The 25,216-nt window shown below is 37.2% G+C and overlaps 1 protein-coding gene across 1 annotated transcript in view; it reads right to left on the bottom strand.

Annotated features, from left to right (window-relative positions):
* The window catches only part of LOC150089430 (synaptotagmin-5-like), a 152,408-nt gene extending 132,969 nt beyond the window's left edge, over positions 1-19,439 (bottom strand). Inside the window, exon 1 of the mRNA XM_090368586.1 lies at positions 19,295-19,439. The gene's annotated coding sequence lies outside the window, so the exon portion shown is untranslated. The remainder of the gene's footprint in view (positions 1-19,294) is intronic.
* Between the last annotated feature and the right edge of the window lie 5,777 nt (positions 19,440-25,216).

Raw genomic sequence — 25,216 nt, 5'->3', positions numbered from 1 at the left:
CATGCTGCATTCTCATAAACTTTTAAATGAGAAAGGAAGCGTGTGTAATAATGAATTCATTTAATGTGTTTTGATTTTCGTAAAAAATGACACAATGGACATATAAAATTATCTTCTTACCAAAATTTATTTTATCTATGTCATCACGAATCTCATCCACAGTTGAACTGCCATTTATATTCCTGAACTCTCCTCACACTTAGTTTTATGAGTGATATAAACTATCCCACACTAAATAATACTTTATAACATTTTCTTGCTCTGTTAAAACGTAAATGGAATTAGTTTATTTTATTTCACAACGTTCTGGCGATAATATTAGGCGAGCATCTATGGCTTCCTCTTTCAGAAGTTATTGCAGTGTGTATTCTTTGTTATAAATATAAAAACAGATGCTCCTGAAACATTTAATAAAAGAGATCATTTCTCAAAAATTAATTTTCCTAGTTCTATATTTGCTTAGATAAGGAATAAATAAATGTTATCAGTTTTCTACGCAAATTGCAATCAACAGCTTGTCAAAAGATGAACGCAATCAATAGACGCGTCTTTACTACACTGACAGCCTAATCCTAGCCGTGATAAATGTATTTAAGTAGAATTATGGGATTCAGTATGATCGCTTAATCTTCTGATGAAAATAAAATCGCGGAAAAAGGGAACTGACACACAAAGAAAAGCAAGATGAACATCTGAATCCTGAATTAGTGATCGTGCCATTTGCATAAGAAAATACCGGGTTTTTTGTTCCATTGTAAGATTCGTTAACCCCCACCGATGTTCCATTGTAAGATTCGTTAACCCGATTGAATGAATATTATATAAAATACAATTAAATGCATGACAGATGAAACGTTGAAAATTAACAGTATTCTTTATTGGAGTACCATAACCTAAATGTAGTATGTAGTTTTGAAATGCTGTTTTCAGCTCGGATATCGGCAGATTTTCGTTGACGTTATTGTCGAAGTTAATCTTTAAACTTGTTAAAGAAAGCTTAAATGTCTTACTTGGTCTTTGGTAAAGATTGAACTAGCCAGATAGCTGATTTGTGTAGCCCCGCCTTCTTGGAATACATCTCAGTTCATTAATAAATATACCATAAGGTTTAAACATAAAAGCAGAGTACTTTATTTGCGGCTTCATAATAATTTCACATTAATAAGCGAGTATTCAAGAAACAAAATGAAGAGAAATTTAGAAAAATCTTAAATATGTTCAACCCGGTCTCATATAAAGCATACTGGAGAATGCTAGAATGCTACGAAGAGCTACTGTACAAAACAAGTGATAATGCGATCGAACGAGAAAAATCAAAACAAATGGTTCTCACCCTGAGGGGAAAAACTGATGAAAACAAAAAGGAAACTATGAAAAGGCATGATTTGTTGCCAATATGTCTATATATGTCACACCACTGGTTTGTTAGGAGAGACTCCAGAGTGAAAAGTAATGTACACGCGGAAGACAAAATATGGAAGATAAATGATAACAAAACTGGTACCATTTATCTTCAATTCCTACTGGGACCAGTCTATTGAAATTAAAACTTTTACGTTTTAAACCAGGAAGAGAAAAAAAGGAAATAATTCGGTTTTTTTTTTTGCGATTTGTAAGAAGAAGAATGAAGGGCATATAACTAATTAATCTATCATGGCCATGAAGTTTAACAGGAGCCTGTAAAACTTTATTATTCATGACGGTTATGTTCCACAGCGAGCAAACACACTAATTCTCCGATCCCAGAATCATTCCTTTTTATAACGAATTCGCAATATGAGATGCAATTAAAACGATGTATTAAAATCACCTTGGTAGCAGAAATGATGCGAGTACATAATTAAACTCCTTCATACTCTTAGGCATTTAGCCAAGAAATATCTTTTAGACCAAAGGCTAATTTGTTTATTGGTGTGAATAAGTCACTTATCCCCTTGTGGTAAAATTTTCAATTAATTTTTTATTGCTTAAAAAAATCCCACATATACTGTACAATTAATACAATGCCACTGCCAAAAACCAGTTTTTCAATGCTCGAATTATTAAATTTTAAAAATGGGAAAGGACTTTATAATCATCCTGCACATTGTGTTATTGGCTTCCACCCTAAGGTTACTTCAGGATGTAAATTACTTTTTACAATAATAAAATATATATAAAAAAACGAGGTTTAGAAGAGTTGAAAATAATAAATTTAAAATAACAAAATTCAAGTAATAAACAAAGGCAGATGAAGTTAGAAATCTCCCAAACTGATACAGATGGTTGTCATAGACAAAATTCGAATCTAGACATTTTCTGACGCAAGGTGGCAGAATAGTGGATGCACCGCATTTTACTGTAATTCATTCGCAAATATTTTCGGTTTGATTCCGTTGCACACATCAGGAATTTCTCTGTGAAGACTGTTTGCTGTCTTTTGTTAGCTGGGTTCATAAGGATGTTCTGGTTTTTCCCCACTTCTTCCGGAAGTGGGAAAAATCTTGGGATATTTATTTTGGGATATCACTGGTTGCAGCTGAACACATTATTAGAAAGGGTTAGTCAAAGGGTGGTTACATAGCTACAACTAAGTCGAACAGCAGAAAGTAAGCCTTCATAGATATCGATCAAAGCGAACCTTTTTACCCTAAGGAGATTTACTTATCGGTAGCAAGCAATTGTAAGAACGCAGTAGTGGTATCCATAAGGCATGGTCCGTGGTGCTTTAGAACCAAATCCAACTGGGGATCAATTTCCTCCTTTGGGTCGTCTGAATTCACATAGAATAAACATTTGTCCTTTTCAGATGGAAAATCTTTTATTATTTAAACCTAAAAGAGTTCGATCTACCAGGGTATGCATTATACCGTCGTTTTGTCCAGGGCCCCGGGTGCCAAGCGAATGTGATCGAGCGTTTTCTCTGTACTTAAAAGTGATTATCAAAAGCGATCTAAAGTTATATTAAGTTACTGTCCTTAAGAAATTTATTTTTTATATCAGCTACTGTCACAAAAAGTACTTGTACAGAGCAAGAAAGAAAAGCTACCTTTCTTTATTTTTCATACTTCTTTTACTAACACCTAATACTCTACGCTTGGTCACACCAGGCACTGCTCCTGCCTCCCCGTGGCGGGGCCGGAAGTCTTGGCAGAAAAGCTCATCTGCCAAGGACTAAAAGGAGCAAACATGGATCAACATGCCTTTCCGCCTCTCGAGCCGACAAGCTCTCGGCCAGAGTTAGACAACGAGCATAACACGTCGCAACCCAAGAGGATGAAAACCACTTCCTCAGCGACAAATTGTCCTGCATTTCTAATAATGCACTCTCTTGGAGATCAGCCTCTCAGTAAGCTCTCTCCGTTTGTTATCCAAAAACATCTGGAAAGTCTGGCAGGATCGCCTAAGACAGTCAAGAGGCTGCAATCAGGCGACCTACTAGTGGAGACAATAAACCATGGACATTCGCAGAAACTACTAAACCTTGCCAACTTTGCTGGAATTCCAGTAAAGGTTTCTCCCCATGCTACCCTAAATACATCCAAAGGGATTATATCCAGCTGGGATCTTTTGAATGTCACGGAGGAGGAGATAATGCAAGAACTTCAAGACCAAAATGTCATTTCAGTCAAAAGGATTAAGACTAAAAAAGACAATATACTTGCACCTACAAGGAACATTATCCTCACTTTCAATACACCAAATCTACCAACATCGATAAAAGCAGGCTATCTACATTGTCGAATTAGGCCCTACATCCCTAATCCTTTGAGATGTTTTAAGTGCCAAAAGTATGGTCACTCTCAAATGGCATGTAGAGGAAATCAAGTTTGCCCCAATTGTGGGTCCTCTGAACACACTCAAAGTGATTGCTCAGCAAAAGAAATGGCCTGCCCCAACTGTAAAGGCAACCATCCTGCCTATTCCAGGTCATGCGAGAAATGGAAAACTGAAAAGAAAATTGTGACATATAAGATTGAAAATAAAGTAAGTTTTCAAGAAGCAAGGAAAGTAATTGCTCCCAGTTTAACTAAGCGTACATACGCCAGTATTGCGCAAAAGTATCAATCAGTGGGCACCCAAACCGATGTTACAATACCTACAAACACTTCAATTTCTGACTGGGCTCGGGCTGTTCTCTCCCAGCAACAGTCCAATACCCCTAAGCAGATGAACCAGGCAAATAATACTGCAATTACAGTACCAGCAACATCTCCTTCTCCTCCCACAGTGACTGCTTCTACATCAAATAATCGGAGCTCACATTTAAAAAAGAATATCCCAGAAACATCTATGGATACATTCGACTCATCTAGACAAGAACCTATATTAGAATTACATGCGGAAGAAGAAATGGACACCGGTCGACCATTCTTTTCCAAAAAAGACAAACCAAAGCCTGAACGTCACAAGCCAACCACATTAAAAAAGCAGTCAGATACAGCTTCTTCTACTAAACACCAATAATGCCTTATATTCTACAGTGGAATTGCAGAGGATATCGTAGCAACCTTAATGATATTCAAGTCCTAATTCACCGCTATTCTCCAGTTGGTTTCTGTCTACAGGAAACCTACCTAACTCCACAAATTTCCACCAACATTAAGAACTATGTCATCTATCGACAAGATCGTAATACTTCAAATGCTGCCCGTGGAGGTGTGGCCATCTTCATCAGCTCAAAGATCCCGACCAAACAAATTGTTTTGCAAACTGATATTGAAGTTGTTGCCGTACGTCTGATAACCCAGATTGCGTTAACACTAGCATCAGTCTATCTCCCACCAAGTCATACTTTCTCTTACCAAGATCTTGAAAACCTGCTAATGCAATTGCCACCCCCGGTCTGTCTGTTGGGTGATTTCAATAGCCACAATCCCTTATGGGGATCAACAAAAGTAGATACACATGGCCGACTAATTGAAACTTTTCTAGACAAACAAAACCTTACTGTTCTTAATACTGGTGCACCCACTCACATACAATTGCCAACTGGACAAACTTCTGCAATTGATCTATCAGTATGTTCCCCGACTCTGTATCCAATCATGGAATGGTCTGTTTTAGATGACCCCTTGGGCAGTGATCATTTTCCCATTATTTGTGATCTGCTCACTGCTCAACCACCATTAGTCAATCCCTGCAGGAAATGGAAGTTTTCTCAAGCCAACTGGGTCAAATTTAAATCTTTAGTCACTCTGGATGAGCAATATATACGGACACAGTCGATAGATGAAGCCACAGATTATATCACTTCACACATACTATCTGCAGCTAAGTGTTCAATTCCATTGTCGAATCCGCATTCCCGACAGCACCATAATTATTGGTGGAATGAAGACTGCACTAAAGCAAAGAAGTTAAAAAATAAAGCATGGAATATATTTCGCAGATCACCAACCACGACTAATCTAATCAATTACAAGAAACTAAGAGCGAAAGCACGTCTCATTCAAAGGCAAGCCAAGAAGAATTCTTGGATTCATTTTGCATCTACCATAAACAGAAACACTAACTCCAGGTTAATATGGAAGAAAATCAGACAGATTTCTGGAAAATTCCCTACAACCCCCTCACCTATTCTTTCATGGAATGGGCAGGAACTCTCAGCTCCTGAGGACATAGCAAATGCTTTGGGCAAAACGTTTGCTAAAGTTTCAGCGGTGTCAAATTATTCGGCGGATTTTCAGAAAATAAAGACCAAGACTGAAGAACGAGCCATAAACTTTCGAACTTCAGTTTTCCTTCCGTATAACCAGCCTCTTCAATATCACGAACTCCTACATGCCATGAAAACGACACACAACGGTGCTGCTGGGCCAGATGGCATATCTTATATCATGTTACAATACCTTGGTGACAAAAATTTACAAATACTACTGGTCTACTATAACAGAATATTTATGGAAAACATTTATCCCATCTCCTGGCATCATGCCACAGTTCTTGCCTTTTTGAAACCTGGAAAAGACCCTACAAGGCCATACAATTACCGACCAATTTCCCTCTCCAGTTGCCTCGGTAAATTACTTGAAAAAATTATTCATAATCGACTTGTTTGGACCATCGAAACACAACACCTAATGAGTAATAAACAGCATGGCTTTCGTAAGAACAGGTCCTCCTTAGATCTCATGATTAAAGCAGAGTCTGCAATTCGCAATGCCTTCGTAAAAAATGAACATCTCGTTTTGGTTTCCATTGACATAGAGAAGGCATTTGACACTACCTGGCGTCATGGCATTCTCAGCGACCTCCATGCCCTTGGTCTAAGGGGCAACCTTCCTATATTTATCAGAAACTTTCTCCAGAACCGTTCGTTCCAAGTCCTATACCACAACTCTCTTTCTAAGACATTTTTTCAGGAAGAAGGAGTGCCACAAGGTTCTGTATTGAGTGCAACCCTCTTCGCCCTTAAAATTGATTCTATAACAAAAGAACTCCCAAATACAGTTGAGACCTATCTTTATGCGGATGATCTATCCATTTCTTGCCATTCTCAGAATATGAGATCCATTGAACGGCAACTGCAGTTATCCTTGAATAAGGTGCAAAGTTGGGCAGGACTCAATGGCTATCGTCTATCTCAGCAGAAAACTGTTGCAGTCCACTTTTGTAATCAACGAAAAATGCATACAGATCCTGAACTTCAGATGTCAAATTTTCCCATTCCAGTGACCAACAATATCAGATTCTTGGGATTAATCCTTGACAGAAAATTAAATTTCCTTGAACACATTAAATCGCTACGTACTTCCTGCCTTAAAAAACTGAACATACTGAGAGCTTTATCTGCAATGTCTTGGGGAGCAGACCGTACATCTTTGCTTCTGCTATATAGAGCATTGATCAGATCCCGTTTGGATTATGGTGCTCCAGTCTACGATTCTGCCCGAAAGAGTACACTACGCTGGTTAGATCCTATACAGCATAGTGCACTGCGGATTGCCCTTGGCGCATTCAGGACATCCCCTACCCAAAGTTTATATATTGAAGCACATGAGCCCCCTCTTTGTCTCCGCAGGAAAACACTACTTCTTAAGTATGCAGCCCGAATACAAAACTGCTGTCAGCACCCTATTGGGCCGTATCTCTTTAATCCACCACTGCAAAACCTTTATAGAAACAAACCCAGTAAAATAAGACCGGCAGGCTTACGACTAATTGAAATAACACAGAGTTGGAATATTCCTAGTGTCAACAGGCTAGACATAATGAAATGCTTACACCCACCTTGGACACCTCCTCCACAATTAACTTGTGATACTTACCTTCAAAAATGTGGAAAGAATCTTTTACCGTCACTGAACATGAAACAACTCCATGCAAGCCATATTCAGAAATATGCTAGTTTATTGCCAATATATACTGATGGCTCCAAATCACACTCAGCTGTTGGAGCAGCAGCAGTATTTCCCTCTACAATCATTTCTGCTTCCCTTCCACCTGAGTATAGCAGCTTCTCTGCAGAACTTCATGCAATAAAGTTAGCTTTAGAAAACCTGAATCTCTACCCATCTCTAAAATATATTGTATATACTGACTCTCTAAGCTCAATTACAGCAATACAAAACTTTGGTTATAAGGTTCATCCTATATTAAACCAAATCAGAAGCCTATTATTAAAAATTGAGGAACGTCATCAATCAGTGACCTTTTGCTGGATCCCAGCCCATTCGGGGATAAAAGGGAATGAACTCGCTGACAAAACTGCCAAAAATCCAACAACTTATGATTTAACCCTTGCTCCTATTCCAATCTATGACTATAATCATATCATACAAACAACATGTCTTGCGATGTGGAAAGAGATATGGGACACCCAAAGCAATAATAAACTTTATCAGTTGAAACAGGATCCACAGCTTTGGCGCTCTAGCATCAAAACAGTACGAAGAGAAGAAGTAGTGCTTGCACGAGCACGGATAGGACATACATATCTCACTCACCTTCACCTACTTACAGGAGAGGATCCTCCTCATTGTCCACACTGTTCCTCGCACTTATCAGTCAAACACATTCTCGTTGACTGCCCTCACTATGATCAGGACAGAATATCCATCCTCCTTTCCCTAAAAAATTTTCCGGAACCGAAGACATTAAAAAATATTATAGGTGACGATGCAAACATCAATGAATTCTTCTCTTTTTTGAAAAAAATTGGATTGTATCATAAATTTTAAAACATCACTCTAATAAGCCATAAATTGATTCTATCCAAAATTTGAGTTTTATTATTTTCCTATGAATAGGCGCACTATAGCCCCAGCAGCTTGTGCGCCATTAAACCCCCATCACAACAACAACAACGTTTTGTCCAGGAAGAAAAAAACTAAGGGATTTCCAGAAGCCTCGAAATGTACTTTTGCTCCTTGGAAGTATTACTCTTATAGATGTTTGTTTTTTGACCTGGTTCGTGACTAGAGTAACCATGATGATACGGAAATGTGAAAGAAACTTTAGCGGGGAAAGTGACTGTTACAGATGTAGAGATGTTATTATTTTTTGAGTTAAGGCAGCGCTATAAAGGAAATAACTTTGAGTAGAAATGTTCCAAGAAGAATGAAGTAACTACGCGGGTTGTGACACAGCGTTTTATGTTGTTGCTTATTACTTTGTTAGTTAGGAGAGCTCGCTGAGTCTACGTATCAGGGAAAGGCATTAATAAGAATACGTGGGTGTTTTCTCTGACAAACATGATGCTACAGAGAAGCAGCAGCCAACCCTGTCAGTTGTGTTTTGGTAGAGCTTCGTTAGCAGCTACAAGGACTCAATTCTCTCCATAAATAATTTCTCGCGTTTCGTTGTTAATTAAAAGTATCCACCGTTTGCCTTATTAAAACCGAAATAATTGGTGTTGATGTACAGTAATACAACTGGGTTAAAATCGTTTAAACTTAAAAAGAAATTCCAATTTGTTGGTACCATTTTATGTCAAGAGATGGAAGGGAAGCCTTACGAGCTTTATATACACATAGTGACCGATTTAGTCGATCTGGGCCAGTGGGTTAAATGATTTTCATCCCGACATTCTGACATGAATGCTTGCCATTCACAGACTCGATTTTTTTTTTTTTTTTTTTTTTGTCTTATAAGTTATTCAACCCGGACACAGCCATTACGGCTAGAAGGGTATACCATAAAAATAACAATGCAATTTTAGCACTGCAAAGTAGCAATGTTTCGCAAAATTTGCATTAAACAATGTTATCCGAGTATTCCTGAGAGTCGAAGTAAATATTTACTTTGTGTACAAAGCATACTTTACGGCACAACTTCTCGATCGGAAATCGATTGAAGCATTTCTTCTGCAGTGAAACTTCCACAATTAAGAGTGACAACAAGAACAGGTCAGCAGAGCGAAGGTGACGCTTGTAATCTTAGTGGAGGAATAATCCTATTTGTGGGCGTAATCCTCTCCAGCAGTTGAAGCTTTAAGCTGTTTCGTTGGGATGTTGAGGGGGAGGGGATAATTTGGAGAACGGCTGGAGGAACTGTGTAAAAGAGCATCGTATTCTCTGGGGGGGGGGGTTATAAGTCACTGAAATTTTTTTTAACTGGGGAAGACTATTTCCAGGCGGTTAAAAAATAAAGTTTTTGTATAGTCATCATCAAATATCACCCAAAATATAGTACAATAACTTTTCTGAGATGTGTTTTAGGCTACGTTTCTGGATCATCAGCATGATCCCATTATCAGATCAAAAATCGGAATGGTGCAGTTGATCCAAAAACAACAAATTAGTTTAGCAACTTATTGTACTCTAAGGTAATAGTATTCGCCATGTATGTACAAGGAAGCCACAGACTTTTGCTGTACTGGCAAAACAAGTAGATAATAAAATACAAATTATATGCTTCCCTCCTTATATATTATTATTAGCCATATGGTGCAAGGAAGCCTGAAGCTTATGCTACACCAGCGAAAAAAAATTCCCGAGTTACTCTGAGAGAGAGAGAGAGAGTCAAAAGTAGAAAGGAATCATCAAGAAAGAGAAGAATGATGATATCCAGCCCAGGTGTGAGCCCCGGGGTAACTATCCAGTTGACTTTGAATTAATTCAAACTGCCGGCCTCATCTAACTGTGAGGGCAGCTTATTCCAACAACGACCCGCTGGCTAAAATACAACTTCCTACAATCTAATCTAATCTTCTATCCCTGTAATTTGAATTTATGACCCATAGTTCTTGAATTATTTAGAAGAGTGCGAATTCCACCTTCATTCAGTTTACTAACCCCTCTGCTATTTGTTATTTTTGGGTTTTTGTTTAGGAGCATTAGCAACTAAGGCCATATTGCTCCGGGGATATGCGGTGGTCATTTCCTGACCTTTCCGCATCCTCCGTATTTGGTGGTCACAGGCTCGAACCCCGGTCTGATCAAGAAGCGGGTGCTACGCACTGCTGCTCCTACCCACCTGGCTACGGAGGCACCCCTAACCCCTCTCAGAGGCTTATAAACATCAATCAGGTCACCTGTGAGGTGTCTGGTTGGCCAGCTCTATAACCCACATAATCGGAGTCTTTCCTCATACGGTCGTCCTTCTGCCGATCTCACCATTCGAGTTGCCCGTCTTTGGATCATTTCAAGAATCCCAATGCCCTTTTTCAGGTGAGGTCTCCATACCTGAACACAGTATTCGAAATGTGGTCTTACAATTGCTTTATTTAGTGGGACCTTATTCATTATGGCCACCCTATCTCTACAGGATAACGTTCGATAAATCATCAATAGGACACCATGGACTTCCCTGGCTGCCTCTTTGCACTGCTCAGAAAACTTCATATCTACCCGTATCATGACGCCCAGATCCCTTTCTTCCTCCACTATTTTTAATTCACCCCACCAAGTGTATAATTTATTTTGGGGTTGCTATTCCCCAATGTATGCTTGAAAACCGTAAAAAAATAATATCCTTTACTTAGTTATATTATTCGATCCATGCATTCGATGATATAAATACATTGATACGATACAACAATTTCTTCTGTTAAATGGTTTCGATCCTTTAGAGTAGTCTTATTTTTATAGGAATTGTGCCAACTGAAAAATATCGAACTGTGCAGATTTTCCGAAAATTCGCGAACTTTCGATAGCTCAAACCAGCACTTTATAAGTTTAAGTTTTAAATGACAGGTAATAGCACTGTACAGAATAATGGAAAAAGTGGAGGGAGGGAGGGAACAGTCAGATACAAGTATTGTGGTATGAATTACGTAATGGAAAAGGGTTCAAAACTGTTGTTACAGGAATATTCAAAAAGGTTACTAAACTGTGTTATGTATTGCATGAATGGCCCCTAAATTCAACACACTGTTTCTTCTGTTATTTCGGGAATACTTGAGGGGGAGGAAACCTCACACCATAAAAATCATCTTTTTTATTCAGTTTTAAGGAACAGTTAGAGAGATTTTAGCAGAGGGTTAAATAGGGGTTATATCTTAATTTAAAAATAAGGAAATTTCATTCACTCTGTTTTCTCCCCCGGTAGTTGCCGTCCACGATAACAAACTAAATTTTAAGATCGGGAATTCTTTAAATCCACGATAACAAACCAAATTTTAAGATCGGTCTAGAACAATCTTTGTCATACACGCCACGTGTTTGACAAACAGCACAATTTCTTCTGTTAAATATACGTTCATCATCTAATCATTAGATGATGAACGTATAATATATATGTGAACGTACAGAAGGTACAATATACACGTTTATCATTTAATCATTATTGAAATGAATAATCATTCGTTATTAATTTTGATTAATATTAATTTAAATCACAAACTTTCTGAGAAAACTGGGAACCAGAAATAATCTTTATTTTAGGTAACTAATTCAGGTGATATCCACTGAGGTAGAGCTTAATGGCCAATCCCACTATCCAGTTTGTTGGAAAGAAACAAATAACAATTTGTTTATTGGAGGAGGCTGAGCGAGACAAACTCATGAATCCCGGGTTTGCCAATGATATGCTGCAACAGTAATGTCTTAGGTAATCGGATAAAAACTACGAAAAAAAACAGCAGAACTCTTGGTCTTGGCTGGGAAAAAAACCCATATCAGCTCTGATCGGAAACTTCCGAATTTTATTTATTTTTTTTATCAGAATTTATTGGCTTGGAATACGCCGGTTTACTGCAGGATACACGAGTAATGTTTCTGATATTATATGCGACTGAAAATTGCTAAAGTTTGCACAACGTTACATTTCATCTTCTTTTTTAAATGACCCCACTACTGAAGTTCAAGGATAGTGCTAGATGAGGGCAACAGTAGCTTGGAAAACTTTCCTCGCCGTATTAATATCGGTAATGGTGTCACTGCGAAAAGTCTGGATGGTTGTGCCAATACAAGGTGAAGCATCATATTGTATCCAGGAGTTAAAATAAAATGGAAATTGCATAATTTGTCAGAAAGAAGGTTTCAGCTGATTTAAAGCGCAAATCAATCCTTTGCACTTTATTTCTACTCCTCGATCTATGATTTCACAATAAGAAAAGTCAATTGATTCTATAAAGACAATTAAGAAAGCAAGTCGTTTTTGTTTTCTTTATGACTTTAACGCCTGCAGAATCATTAGATGTTTCAACTAAAATATTCCAAAATGCTAATGGATTAAAGTAACTTCCTTCATAGAAGGCTAGTATAAATAGTCTCGTGTGGAAAGTTTCATTAAATGTGCATAGAACAAAACTGGAAAATAGCAACCATCATTCGCCAACTTCTCCATATTCAGAATATTCATTAGCAGTATATATATAGGAAAACAATAGTGTTAATTGCTATTGCACTTCAAGTAGAATTTCATTCAGTATTGCTGTGCAGATTCTAGATCGACCAGCTGTCACATTAAACAAAAGAATAGTACTCTCATTAAGTCCAACCGCACAAAATGATGACGGAATTCAAATTAGGTAATTTGCCCTCGCTTAATTAGATAATTGGATTGTTCGCAATAAAAAGGATCATCTCGCGTGTAAATAGAATTGGCTGAGGGAACCCAATGCAACCAGTTAACTCTCCATCCCTTAGTTTAATGGATGCTGCCAGTATCCATGGGAATCGCCTGTACCTCTACAGAGAAACAAAAACATTAATCATTGATAACAGCGCAGACCGTGAAAGGAAATGGGACATTTCGTACTGTAAAAAACAACTGAAAGTGGACATTCTTTCGAATAAAACCTGGGTCTCTATTTCAAGGTACTCGACAGAAATTCGTTGGAGCAAATTCGTTTTCTTTAACAGACTCTGTTCTTGTTTGGGTCCACGGACACGTCTCAGTAGCAGGCTGGTTAAAGATACCGAGATGAGCCATCTGTTGTTGACTGAAATTATCCAACAAACTTCAGGCAGTAACATCATTGTGTTCTTTACTTTTCCCCCGTGGCTATTTCCTGAGTAAAAATGTTCTTTGTATAGCGATGCTATTGCCATGGGAACGGGCAGCATCTTTGAAGAATAAAGTTCGCGCGTGACTGCTAAAATAAACCACTTAGAGCTTTAATGAGGTACTAGCGCATGTGGTTAAATACGTAAAGTGCTTCTGAATATTCGAGCTAAATAGTAAAATAAATTATTCTTCATTAAGCAGATTTTAAGCCAGAACAACGTTTTAATGGAAGAAATATAATTGAAACGGCATTAATTTTTGTGCACTGTCTGCTCTGAAGATGCTGTTTGAAATTTTGTCATCCCTAATAAAATTTTGTGGCACATAATTAAAATAAAAATCTTTTTTTAAAATGAAAAGAATCATCCCTACTCCTGGATGTAATAGTGTCAGCCTACAGTTTGACTATATTTACAGTCAGGATAAGGGAAGAAGAGAGATAATATCGAGTTTAAAATAAATATCGTTTATTCTGAAAGCTTTTCACTTAACAGTATTTTTTAAAGATTTTCAGTGAAGAGTCATTTTGTTTAAAAGTATGGATTTGTAATTGCATCTTCATTGTGTATCCTTTCCAGAAACCAAGAAGATCGAAATCACTTTCACAAGTTCCTGAAGAAAGTGTTCTGATAATGACGCTCTAAGTTTTCTATCTCCTCCATTGGTTGGATCAATGATGTAATCAATCACGAGACTCAAGATCAACGATAGGACGCATTGTCAAGTAAGAACATTACTTTTTCTAGTACGCCCTAGTCTCTAAATTTTTTTTCAGCATCCATGCATTTTTCTGCGAAAAATAATGCGCTGGTGAATTCGTCAATAAAAATTCAACTCCTAGTTGAATTTTCATCCAGATTTCGCCCTTGTGGATAGATTTGTTGAGACATCACAAATTCATTAAAAACGGAGAAATAAAAGTCCAGTGCTTTTATTGCATTAACTGCAGCAGAAACATGAAGAATTATATTATTGTTATTGAAATCCAGAAGGAAATAAGCAAAGTGCACATTACAAAAGCGTTGACTGCGTACTATAATCTGCGGCATTTGTTATTATTTATTTCATTAAATCGCCGAAGATTCGTGAAATACACATTGGCTACATTTGAGTTCCAGGAGTAAATAAGAGTATCGCAAAAGGTTTAGTGAATATTACGTGATGTATGTGCAGCGAAGTGAAAACAACACTTTTATATGTTATCAGTTACTTAATTAGTAATTAATTAATAAAGAGTTAATTAGTTATTTACTTTTCACTTCTGTTAATCGCAGTAAACGAAAATTCAATTAAAGAAAAAACACCGAACGAATTGATTTTTGATAAATTAAAAAATGTGACGCACCGCTTACATTACCTAACTTGATTCCTAACTACATTCCCAGCCAGAGCCATAATATTATTAATAGTTCATATCGAGTTGGTCGTGCGTGCAACATTTTATCGTTTTGCCTCGAGTTAACGTTCCATCGGTCACCTCTATTTTGCTTAGAAGTCCACAATTTTTCACTATCCCACTTCAGATCGCTACTAGAGATTCCTGGAATACTAAATTTTCGCTAAACTGGTAACGCCTTTCCTTAGACTTGGAACGATTCAAATATTATTGCTGCGTTTCCGTTTCCCCACCACCTTTATGATAAACATAAGCGTACACAGAGATTGATCTTTCAATATTATCAAAATATTTTGTGACAAACGGAGGCAGTAAAGTGGAAGAACATTTGTAATAATATATATTCAGAGAATTATTTTCTCTGCACGAAACTTTTCTGGAAATGGCTGCAATAGGCGCAACAGATAAATAACTGTAAAGTCTTTTATAACCGTATTTATAGTTGTTAGTGTGGTTCTAACTTTGAAAGAAAAAAAAAATCCAGTGGAGTAACAGAAAGGGGCTTATAAGAAGGTCACCTAAAATCAAAGTTCATCTGTGCGTGCAATACAATACTGTGTCAGTCCGCTTTTTTTTTCGCTATAATATAATAACAAATACATAAAATTAAAATAAAATTTAATAATTTTAATCTTTAATTTTTAAAATTGTTAAATTTATTGCGCAGTTGTGGGTACCCACTGGTGACGCCCCCCTCCCTAATCACTATGTACACTATGCCTTAGTACTACACAAATACTACTTCCTCGAAAGAGAGTATTACTTATTTGTAATACGATACTCCTTCCTACCAGATGGATGTTCCGCATCCATTTGTTCCTCATCGGTGGGAGGGTAGTTTCATTAAAGCGGCGTCTAAAAAATCCAGTTCTGATGTAACTCACAAATTACAAAAAGCGCATTCAAATGTAGAGATTTCGTTCTGTTAAAAGCCATCGATAATGGAAAAGGTCTCATGGACTCCTCCAAGGAAATAATGACCTACAGTTTCAGAAGTACTGATTTAAAATAACAAAAGTACTTAAACTTTTAGGGATGTCGAAAAAAAATTATTACTATGTAGTATTCGTGACAAGGGGCTTCTGCAAGAATAGGAGGGGAAAAAAAGTCTGGTTAAGAAATTACGGAAATTAATTCGAAGCTTGCTTATTCAGTAACTTGCGAAAATGGTATAAAAGTAATTTGTGCATTAATTGAAATTTTTTTTAAAAAATATACGAGAAACAAGTTCTATTAGTTGACGTTAAGTACAGCAGTAACTATATTCGCAGAATCACTGTTTGCTCTTCGACATCTCGCTAATTGGATAGTCCAAATGAGTTGCATTTTATGTATAGTCTGAAAGGATTTCATTTAAAGCCTTAAAAATTCCCATTAACGGTATACGAGAACCCTTTGTTAGCGAGAATTCATAAAGCAATTTGTGGTTGTCTTCGCGACAACTTTAGTATGTAATTTTTTTCATTTGCCCCCCAATTCTAATTGGAAACACTCGTACTACTCACGTATTCATGCGAAATGGATGAATGGCGTTTGCAACTCTAAACGTCGATAACACATCTAACCCAATTTAGATCCGTTCTCCATCTTTCACTGGCCATAAACTTTATCCTTTCGTTAATCTTTCCAGCTGAATTACAAGTTAACTTGATTTATTTACGAATTAATAAAAAAACTTTCTACGGTTAAAGTGTGAAAAAATTCCCAACAACCATCCCTACACAAACCGAAGAATGTGAGGCACATGGAGCTTTCAGTAGTAGTATTTATTAATATTTCGGGCGCGTCTCTTGTGTGCAAAGTAGAAATCATTCTAGAGTAGCCAGCATTATCTGGTCTGCGAAATTTCGTGGAGAGTGCTTAGAACATTATTATCAAGCAGGTGCTAATGACAGGCGCAATTTCGAAAGTTTATTCTCACGTAATTGTAATTAGATGAAGTATTCAAAGATTTTAGGGAAACTGCTTGTCAGATAGCTATATAGGACTATGTAATCAAAGAAGGATAAGGACAGTAGTTATATACGAGATTCACTTCCAGGATTATCACTTTGAGCACATAATTTAATGGTGTACGGAAACCGAGTGTATAATCTCAATTACAGTTCTAGAATGTAAATTGTTCGAGGGTAGCATTGTAGGAAATTTAATGCTCCAAATTGATTTGAATGTCCTAATATCCCGAAAATGTAAATTATATTGAAAGCAAATCCCTACGAATGTTACAATAATGATATTTTTAATTTTTTTTCAAACATACTGCGTTTTATAAATATTCTATTTTTAATATAATTTAATATTTATTGAACTGATTATCACTTAAGGTTTATTAAATTGATGGAAACTAATAAAGTTTGAATAATAAAATAGAATTTTCTGATTGATTTCTTTTGGAGACGATCACTGTATAAAATAGCAATTGCATTAAGTTGCTAAACGGCTTATTTCAGGTTTAAAACTTGTAAAATGATAATTTGGGAGGGAATCAATCATTGCTATGTTAATATTCTTATCTCCTCTACTTAATTTTCCTGAATTTTGCTAGTAGGGAAAAGGAGATGATTGTCCCTTTCTATAAGGCAGTGGTCAGGTCTGGAGGCCTTATTTCAAGAAGGATATAGAGTTGCTAGAACGAGTACAGAGAAGGGAAATAAGATTAGTGAGGGGAACGAAGGGGTCCTCATACCAAGAAAGGCTCAAGTTCTGCAAATTTCGGCGTCTGGAGAATGACACCTTCGAGGTGATCTGATTGAGGTGTACAAGGCCTTGAATGGGTTCTTGCTGAGATTACACACCTGAGGGGAACATAAATTCAAATTGAGGAAAGACAGTTGTAGAATAGACGTATGGAAATTTCCTTTAGCCAGCTGGCAGTACATTGCTGGAACAAACTTCCATCTGTCGTTGTGGAAGTTGATAGCTTGAATAAATTCAAGGAAGAACTGGACATACTTTTGGAGCGAATGGATGGGTTAAATGGGAAGATTTTTTTTGGCTGATGCTGTATAAACTTGCTTTCATGCATCATATACCTCTGATAATACTAAAAATGCATTTTTCGCAAAAACAATTGATTTAATCTCCGAACCCGGTAAATTCCAATTGAATAATAAGCAAAATAAAATGCTACTAATAATAACAAATCATATTTAACTCTGTATTTATTTTAATAGTAAAATAAATCATTTCAGAACAAAGTCAGTATTATTTCTATCATAGCACTGCTTAGTAGAAAGTGTGTATTCAACCTTTCGCAGATAACTTAAGAATGCTCTGATAAACTGTTTAGTAACAAAACTTGATGTGAATTCTCTCGTTGAATGCAGCATAACCAGAGATGTACAATTATAGTATGCACCGAATCAATATTATTCCTCTCAAATACACAATCTTGTGTAGAACATCTTTTGTAAAATAAGATGTTCTGCAAATACCTGAAGGATGTGATAAGTTTTAGTTTTCCTTTAAAAAAATCAATAAACTCGAATTTCGCTCCAAATAACCAAAACCACGCTTCCCTAACTTCTTCTTCTATTTTGTGACATGAGATGTCCCTGCTTTATGCGCAATAAATCACCATAACCTTCAGTTCCTGTCTAACACAATGACATTCTGAAGATGTGGGGTGGTTCGGTGATGTCCGCTCGTGTCTAGTATCACTAATCCTGAAGTTATCGATTATTTAATCTTCGACCGTACGTCATCTTTAATGTATCGGCTCTCCCCAACACCCTCGTCCCGTCCTTATTTCTTGTTAGAGTAATTGAAATGGGAATACTTCCACGAGTGTCGTTTTTAATGCCATCGACACTTACGTCGATAGCGTTAAAGACGTGACAGGAATGGCTAAATAAAAACTTTATAGAGGCGTGACGAGTGCTGACAGCTAACAGCGTTCCTTGCCGAGCGATTGGAGAGTAATGTCGCTAATTAACTGAAAGTTGTCTCTACGTGTGCGAAGTAATACTTTATAAAAATCACTCGGTAGTTGATAGCATTCTTCTATTAAGCGAAATTTCTTGGAGGTTCGTTAGAGTTTGAACCGAAGAAGTTCACCTCAACTGGTTTAAATAAGAAGTTTTTAAAAATGAAAGTTGGACAGTTGTCCCTATTAGATGTGATAGCTAGCTGCACGCTATAAAGCTTAAGATGAACAAAGGATTGTGTATACTTTAATTTACGTTTTATTGAATATTTAAACACATGTGGACTAACCTACTCAATTACACCGTGAGATCATGCATGTATATCATTGAAAGCATGAATGGGATGGAGTATTTTACTGCAGTTTACTGAACATGAATAAATCGAGAGATTTTCCAATTACGCGTACTTAACAACTAGACATTCTGAAAAAGAAGTCCTACCTAATCATATCTAATATAATTCCCATTTATACTTCATTTGCATAACTCATATTTTCTTGTCACTGTTACTTTCACAGAAGGATCGCCAACGTGGATACAAAGAACAAACTTTCCCTTACGAATCCTCTCGTTCTAATTGCGATACACAAAACCTTACCTGATTTTGCACACCTCAGTGCGACATTGTTTGGAATCCTCCACCACGCGTGCGATAAGAAAGCCTTAAAACATCCTGTGAGTGAGGAAGGAAGGAGCGCTTTCGCACTCGTTTTCCGGACACCGCGTGGAAGCGAGCCTTTTAGTTGGAACGCAGGAGGGAAACTAGTGTGGCGTCTCTTTCGGCAGCGTGAGGCCACCGCCTGCATCACGTGGTACTGACAACGAAGGGAGATGTTTTAGTCACGTGCAGGGCAGTAACGGTCGGATGTGCCTAGAGTAGAGAATTTTATGTCTAAGGGTAGGACAGGGTGGGAGGGCGACTAGCGAAACTATTTGGAATTAGTATTCAGTGCGGAATCAGTCGCTGGTCGATCAATCAGAGGCAGAAAAGTGTAAAGAAACTTCCGATTGTAATCAAGCTCTAGCAAGGTTCGCTCGCAGCATTAAAATAAGACTTCTTTCAAAGAAAATAAGACAGAAGAATCCTTCTCATTGTCGTCCACTCTTTTGGGATTATTTCTGGCTTTGGTCAGCCGTCTTGTAACATTACAATTGTGATGCGAATACAATGCTACGAAATCATTGCAATAGCAGGTTCTGTAAAGGACGCATCGAGACCTTTGATATTCATCATTCTTGATTGATTTCCACTGTAATGAAAGTTTCAGATTCCTTCAGCATGGATAAGCATCTTTTTGTGCGAAAGTTGGCACGGAATTGTTAGAGGTTGCATTTTTAAGAAAGCAGAGATGAAAGAAGGTTTCTCCAAAGACCCGAAATGGAGGGATTTAATTAATGAACAAGAAAAACATTTCGAAAAGTTCCCAGTTCGATTGCAAACCGGTGTTGGCCGAATGCGACATTTTTCCGTTGTGGTGTGAATAGTAATGGGATTTCAGATGCCACCTCCAGTGAATTATTCCGAAGATATGCAGAAAATCAACAGGATCACTACCCGTTTTCTGCGAATTATGCTGTGTGTTCGTTACTGGAACCCTCTGGCAGGCTGTGAAATTCAGACTAGATTCATTACACGATATGCATTTTCCTTTCAGTATTGCTGTCGCTCGCAGCTCGTTAATTTCAATCGATGTATTGACATCCACATTGGACCAGCGGTTGTCAAAAAACCAACTCAGAATAAAATTAATAATTTTACTACAGAATACGTTATGTAGAATAATGGTATTCTAATTAGTCTTCATTATAACTACTTCAGGGCAGATTTTATCGATCGTGCAAAAGTCAAGCATCAAAGCTGACGAGCTTTGATCCTGACGAACAAGAAAACAAGTTCAAGACAATTTATTAACAGGAATTTATTTCTGTTAATAAGTTGTGCACATTCGGAAAATAACTATTGTCCGAATGTGCGCAAACCGATTACTGCTGGGCACTTTTTATCAAAAGGGAATACATTTCGATCAGAAAAAAAAAACTCGTTTGGGCACTTTCTCCCTTGGATTCTCTCCATTCACAAGTTGGCAGAGTAGAGGCAGCGAGATTACATATTAGCTGATTTAGATGCTTCCTAGAGAGTTATCAATCGGTAACTTTCTAGGAAGCATCTAAACAATTTCACACTTCCTTGATATAAGGGACGTTTCAGAAGAACTTAATAGAGCCTATGAGCTCTAGTTTTTTCGTATTTTGTGATGATTACTTTTCGATTTTTAAACAAGAGTGAAAGGAAGAGATATTTCCTACTCCGAAAGGCAGGAGCTGATTGGTCCTCCAGGACACCGGACAAAATCCCGGTAGCCTAGGAGCTGGATTGTGTATAGAATTGCACTCGTATGCAACTCAAAAAGGCCTCCGTAGTCATGTGTATATGTAAGGGCGGCACCTAGAACGTTTGTTCAACTCCGCCTCGTGTCTCTGTGAAGAACAGTATCACTACAAATGGGCCAGATATGTGTGTGACGTACGTTTGTGTGTATTATGCTGTGTTCTGTTGTTATGTTCTGGCCACTTGGCTGCCCAGAAGCATCAGTCACCTGGACAGATGATTCTGGGTACTCGTCCACACCACGGGAAGGTGGGCCAGTCCCAGAAAAACACGTACTGTCTCAAGAGAGACTCTGACCCACCTAGTGTTGTCAGAAGGTGGAACAGATTGCTCTGGGGGCCCATTCCAGAGGAAGGAGATAAAGACAGAAGAACCCAAAAAAAAAAAAAAAAAAAAAAACCACCCGTGGTGCAGTTAGGGAAATAAAAATAAAAAAAGTAAAATAATAATAATAAATTAATTAATAAAAGATATATATATATATTAAATAATAATGATAAAAAATAATAATTAATAAAAAATAAAGAAATAATAAGAAGAAGAAGAAGAAGAAAAAAAAAATTTTAAATAAATTGGCTGCACTAGAGTGGGAACTCAAGGCAGAGCGCGTGAAAAAAAATAATTAAAAAAATAAAAAATAATAATAATAATAATAAATAAAAAAATAGGAATAATAAAATAAAAAAATAGGAATAATAAAATAAAATAAAATAAAAAAATAAAAATAATAAAATAAAATAAAAAATAAAAATAGAAATAAAAATAATAAAATAAAATAAATAAATAAATTGGCTGCACTAGAGTGGGAACTCGAAGCAGAGCGCGTGAAAAAAAAAATAGATATAAAATAATAAAATAAGTAAATAAATTGGCTGCGCAAATTAAATAAATAAGAAACAATGATTTAATAAAAATAAAGAAAAGAATAATTTGATTTAGAAAATAAAGAAAAGAAAAGAAAAATAAATAAAATAAATAAATAAATGAAATGATAATGAATGAATAAATAAACTGGCTGCACTAGAGTGGGAACTCCAGACAGTACGTGGAGAAGAAAATAAAAAATAAAAAAATGAAGAAGATGGTGGCATGCGAATATAGAACTCTTTAAGTCACTGAAGAGGTATTGTTAGGTGCAGTAACAACTATGTAGCTCTGCTTCCTGTGCTCAGAGACTTCGGATGCATAGGATTGGAATGCCTTTAGATTGTCAGGTGTTTGGAGTAGAGACTCTGGTTGCTGTTCTGAGATACCTGGCACAGCCTGCAGCAGGGTACTTCTTAAGTCATCGTACAACCTGCATTCGAAAAGATGTTTCCAATTCTCTGAACTGCTGCAGAAACAGCGATCTGTTGGTAGCCAACCCAGTAGATGTAACTTTTCATTGAGGGACCCGTGTCCGGTAACCAAGTAGGAGGATTCCAAGGTGAGGGAAAGCCAGGTCTTTAGGGTTGTGAAAGTGACATCAGGGAGGAATTTTCTGGTAACGGAGCCTGTGTGTGAGGTGTTCCATCTAGACTGCCAAATGTTGACGAGTTTCTTATAACAGCGAGCTCTTTCTGCTTTGGGGTCAGCATTGAGATTTAGTTCTAGGCCCTGTATCTTTGTTGATGTTTTCTTTTTAATTCTGAAGTTAAGCCCTCTGAAGATAACAAATAGATCGAGCGGCAGAGTTCCAACTATCACCTGGATGGCAGTTGTAGACACTGTTCGGCATAATCTGTGCGTGGCCAAGAGCATAGCACGTTGAATGGAGTTGACCTTGACTTTTATATGTACTCGTTGAACCCGGTGAAACCACGCTCCTGCTGCGTAGGTCACAATGGGGTTGAAAACGGCTTTATAATACAGAGAGAGTGTTTTGTTGGAGAGTCCCCAGTTGTTCTTGGAGATCCTCATGATTGCAGCTGAAAATCATTTCGTTTTGACCCCTAGGTATTGTAGATGTGGAAGGAAGCTCAGCTTATGGTCAATGACCACCCCTAGGACTTTAGCCTGTGTCACAATAGGAAGCTGTTTTCCGGAGATCTTGATTTGTGGTGGGCGACGTAGGTCAAGCTTTGATTTAAAAAGCATCATTTTTGTTTTGCTGGTACTGATTTGAGGCCTCCGTAGTCAGAAGCGGGAGTGCAGTAGCACACGCTCTTTGAGTAGACCTGGGTTCAAAATTTTCTGACTGCTAAATACGGTCGATCGGCCAACTCGCACTGGACCAGCGTGGCAGATTATGGTCCATTTCTCTCAACATGAATCATTGAGGAGGCTTCCATCCTGCAGTGGGTTGATAACGGCTGCAGTTTACCTATTTTTTACCTTTACGTAACTCAATGGGCCACCTGTGGATATTTTCCCGGTCAGTTTTATGCTTCCAATCCGCCCGTGCCAAAAGGTGTAGTAATACCTTTAAGTTTGGGAGTCACTTATTTTATTTTCAGTGTTACCTTTATTGTTCCCTAATTTGCTGGAGTGAAATGTGTCCAGTGTATTCCATTCGATGGGGTTTTCATCTTTAGAAGAACACACGTTAGTCTTATAACAAACACAAATTATAGAAGCTTCATGACCTTAAGTACCGTGCCACTAAGTTATCGAAGCGGCCTTAATTACCATGGTTTTCATCTTTTGAAAATAGACGCCGATCTTATACACACACGGAATTTACATGCACAAATTGCTGAAGTCTCATGACCTTAGTTTTTGTGACATTAGTCTAAAACAACATAATCTAATCTAATCTAATTTCATGAATAAATCGACAGTACTTCTAGCTTTAGCTGTATAATTATATAACTGTCATTTGGCATTCTTAATTCTTAAATATTTTATCAAGATAGTTTGTTAGGTAAAAGGTTTTAACTTTAATTATCTTAGGACGACTTCTGGATAAGAGGTAAAGTTCCTTAAGAAACCAGTAAACTGTATGTCGAAGTATTCTATAATAACCGAGCAGCATATTTCTCTATTAAATTTTCTGAACAAAAAAAATCATTTTCTGCTTCTTCGTATTCGTAAAACTAAAATGAGTCTTTTATAAGGAAAAAAAAAAACGAACACAGCAAAAACGAAATATATACAAATTAATACCGTGCAACAGTCCGATAGTTTATGCACGATCACTTTGAGAAAAGCAGTTTATTTCCTGAGATAATAAGGCGAAGGAGAAACGTTGCTTTGTCTAGCTTGTTTTCAACTTCCCGAATTCGCAGAACGCGTGCGAAACTACAGCACTTGAATTCAAAATGAATCTGGCTAAAAAAAACAATTAAAAATTCATCACGAAGACCATAGAGATCAAAAGCGTCGCTGCATTTTAAAAATGCACGAAAAGCACTAAATTGTTCTCCTCAGAAATGTATTTATTCATGATAAATGCATACATTTCCTTAGAGTTGCCTGCTTTTCATTCTTAAAATTTCCATCTTCTTTCTTTCTTCGAGGAAAAAGATCGTGGATAATCTCTTTATTCAAAGTAAGATGCCACTGATATCAGCTGACTTCATTGAACTGACTGAAATTCTCGAATTTTTGTTGCAAATGGTGATCGTAATCTACCAACTTACGAGATGATACGAATACATCGACTGTTAATCGCATTCATGACTTACGGGTTCATTTTTATGAACTCGTTGTTGTTGTTGTTGCATTCTGTTATTTTACGCCACAATTGGTAATTCATTTATTTAATTCGAGCAAATAACAAAACATTGTAATTCCTACATTCATTGTACAAGTCAGCAAAGATATTGCAGGGGGCAACAAAGCAGGATTGTGCATCAATGGAAAGGTAGTAATTTTATTGTTCTCTCTCTCCCCCCCCCTTCTTTGCTAAATTAATTTTATTGATTTTATCAGCAGCTGAGACAATTTCTCTCTTGTTACAAACAGCCCTGTCGTTTTCTTCGATCTCAGCGGTCAACCAAGCTGTCCATCTTCAGCCGTTTTTTTCGTATCACTTCACGCGACATTCCTCTTGCCACACTATTAAATAAGGAAGAGGATTCGATTTTTCGCAGTGGATTGTGAGTCGCTGTTGACTAATGAATGTCACTTTTGTTTTGAGAGAAGGGAAGTGTTAACTATCGACTTCTCCTTTTGCCGATAATTAACATCAATGGTTTCCACCGGTAGATT

Source organism: Mastigoproctus giganteus, chromosome 2 (genome assembly GCF_048544385.1).
Source record: "Mastigoproctus giganteus isolate SK-2022 chromosome 2, ASM4854438v1, whole genome shotgun sequence".
In the NCBI taxonomy this organism is placed as follows: domain Eukaryota; kingdom Metazoa; phylum Arthropoda; class Arachnida; order Uropygi; family Thelyphonidae; genus Mastigoproctus; species Mastigoproctus giganteus.
This window is presented reverse-complemented; position numbering and strand designations above follow the sequence as displayed.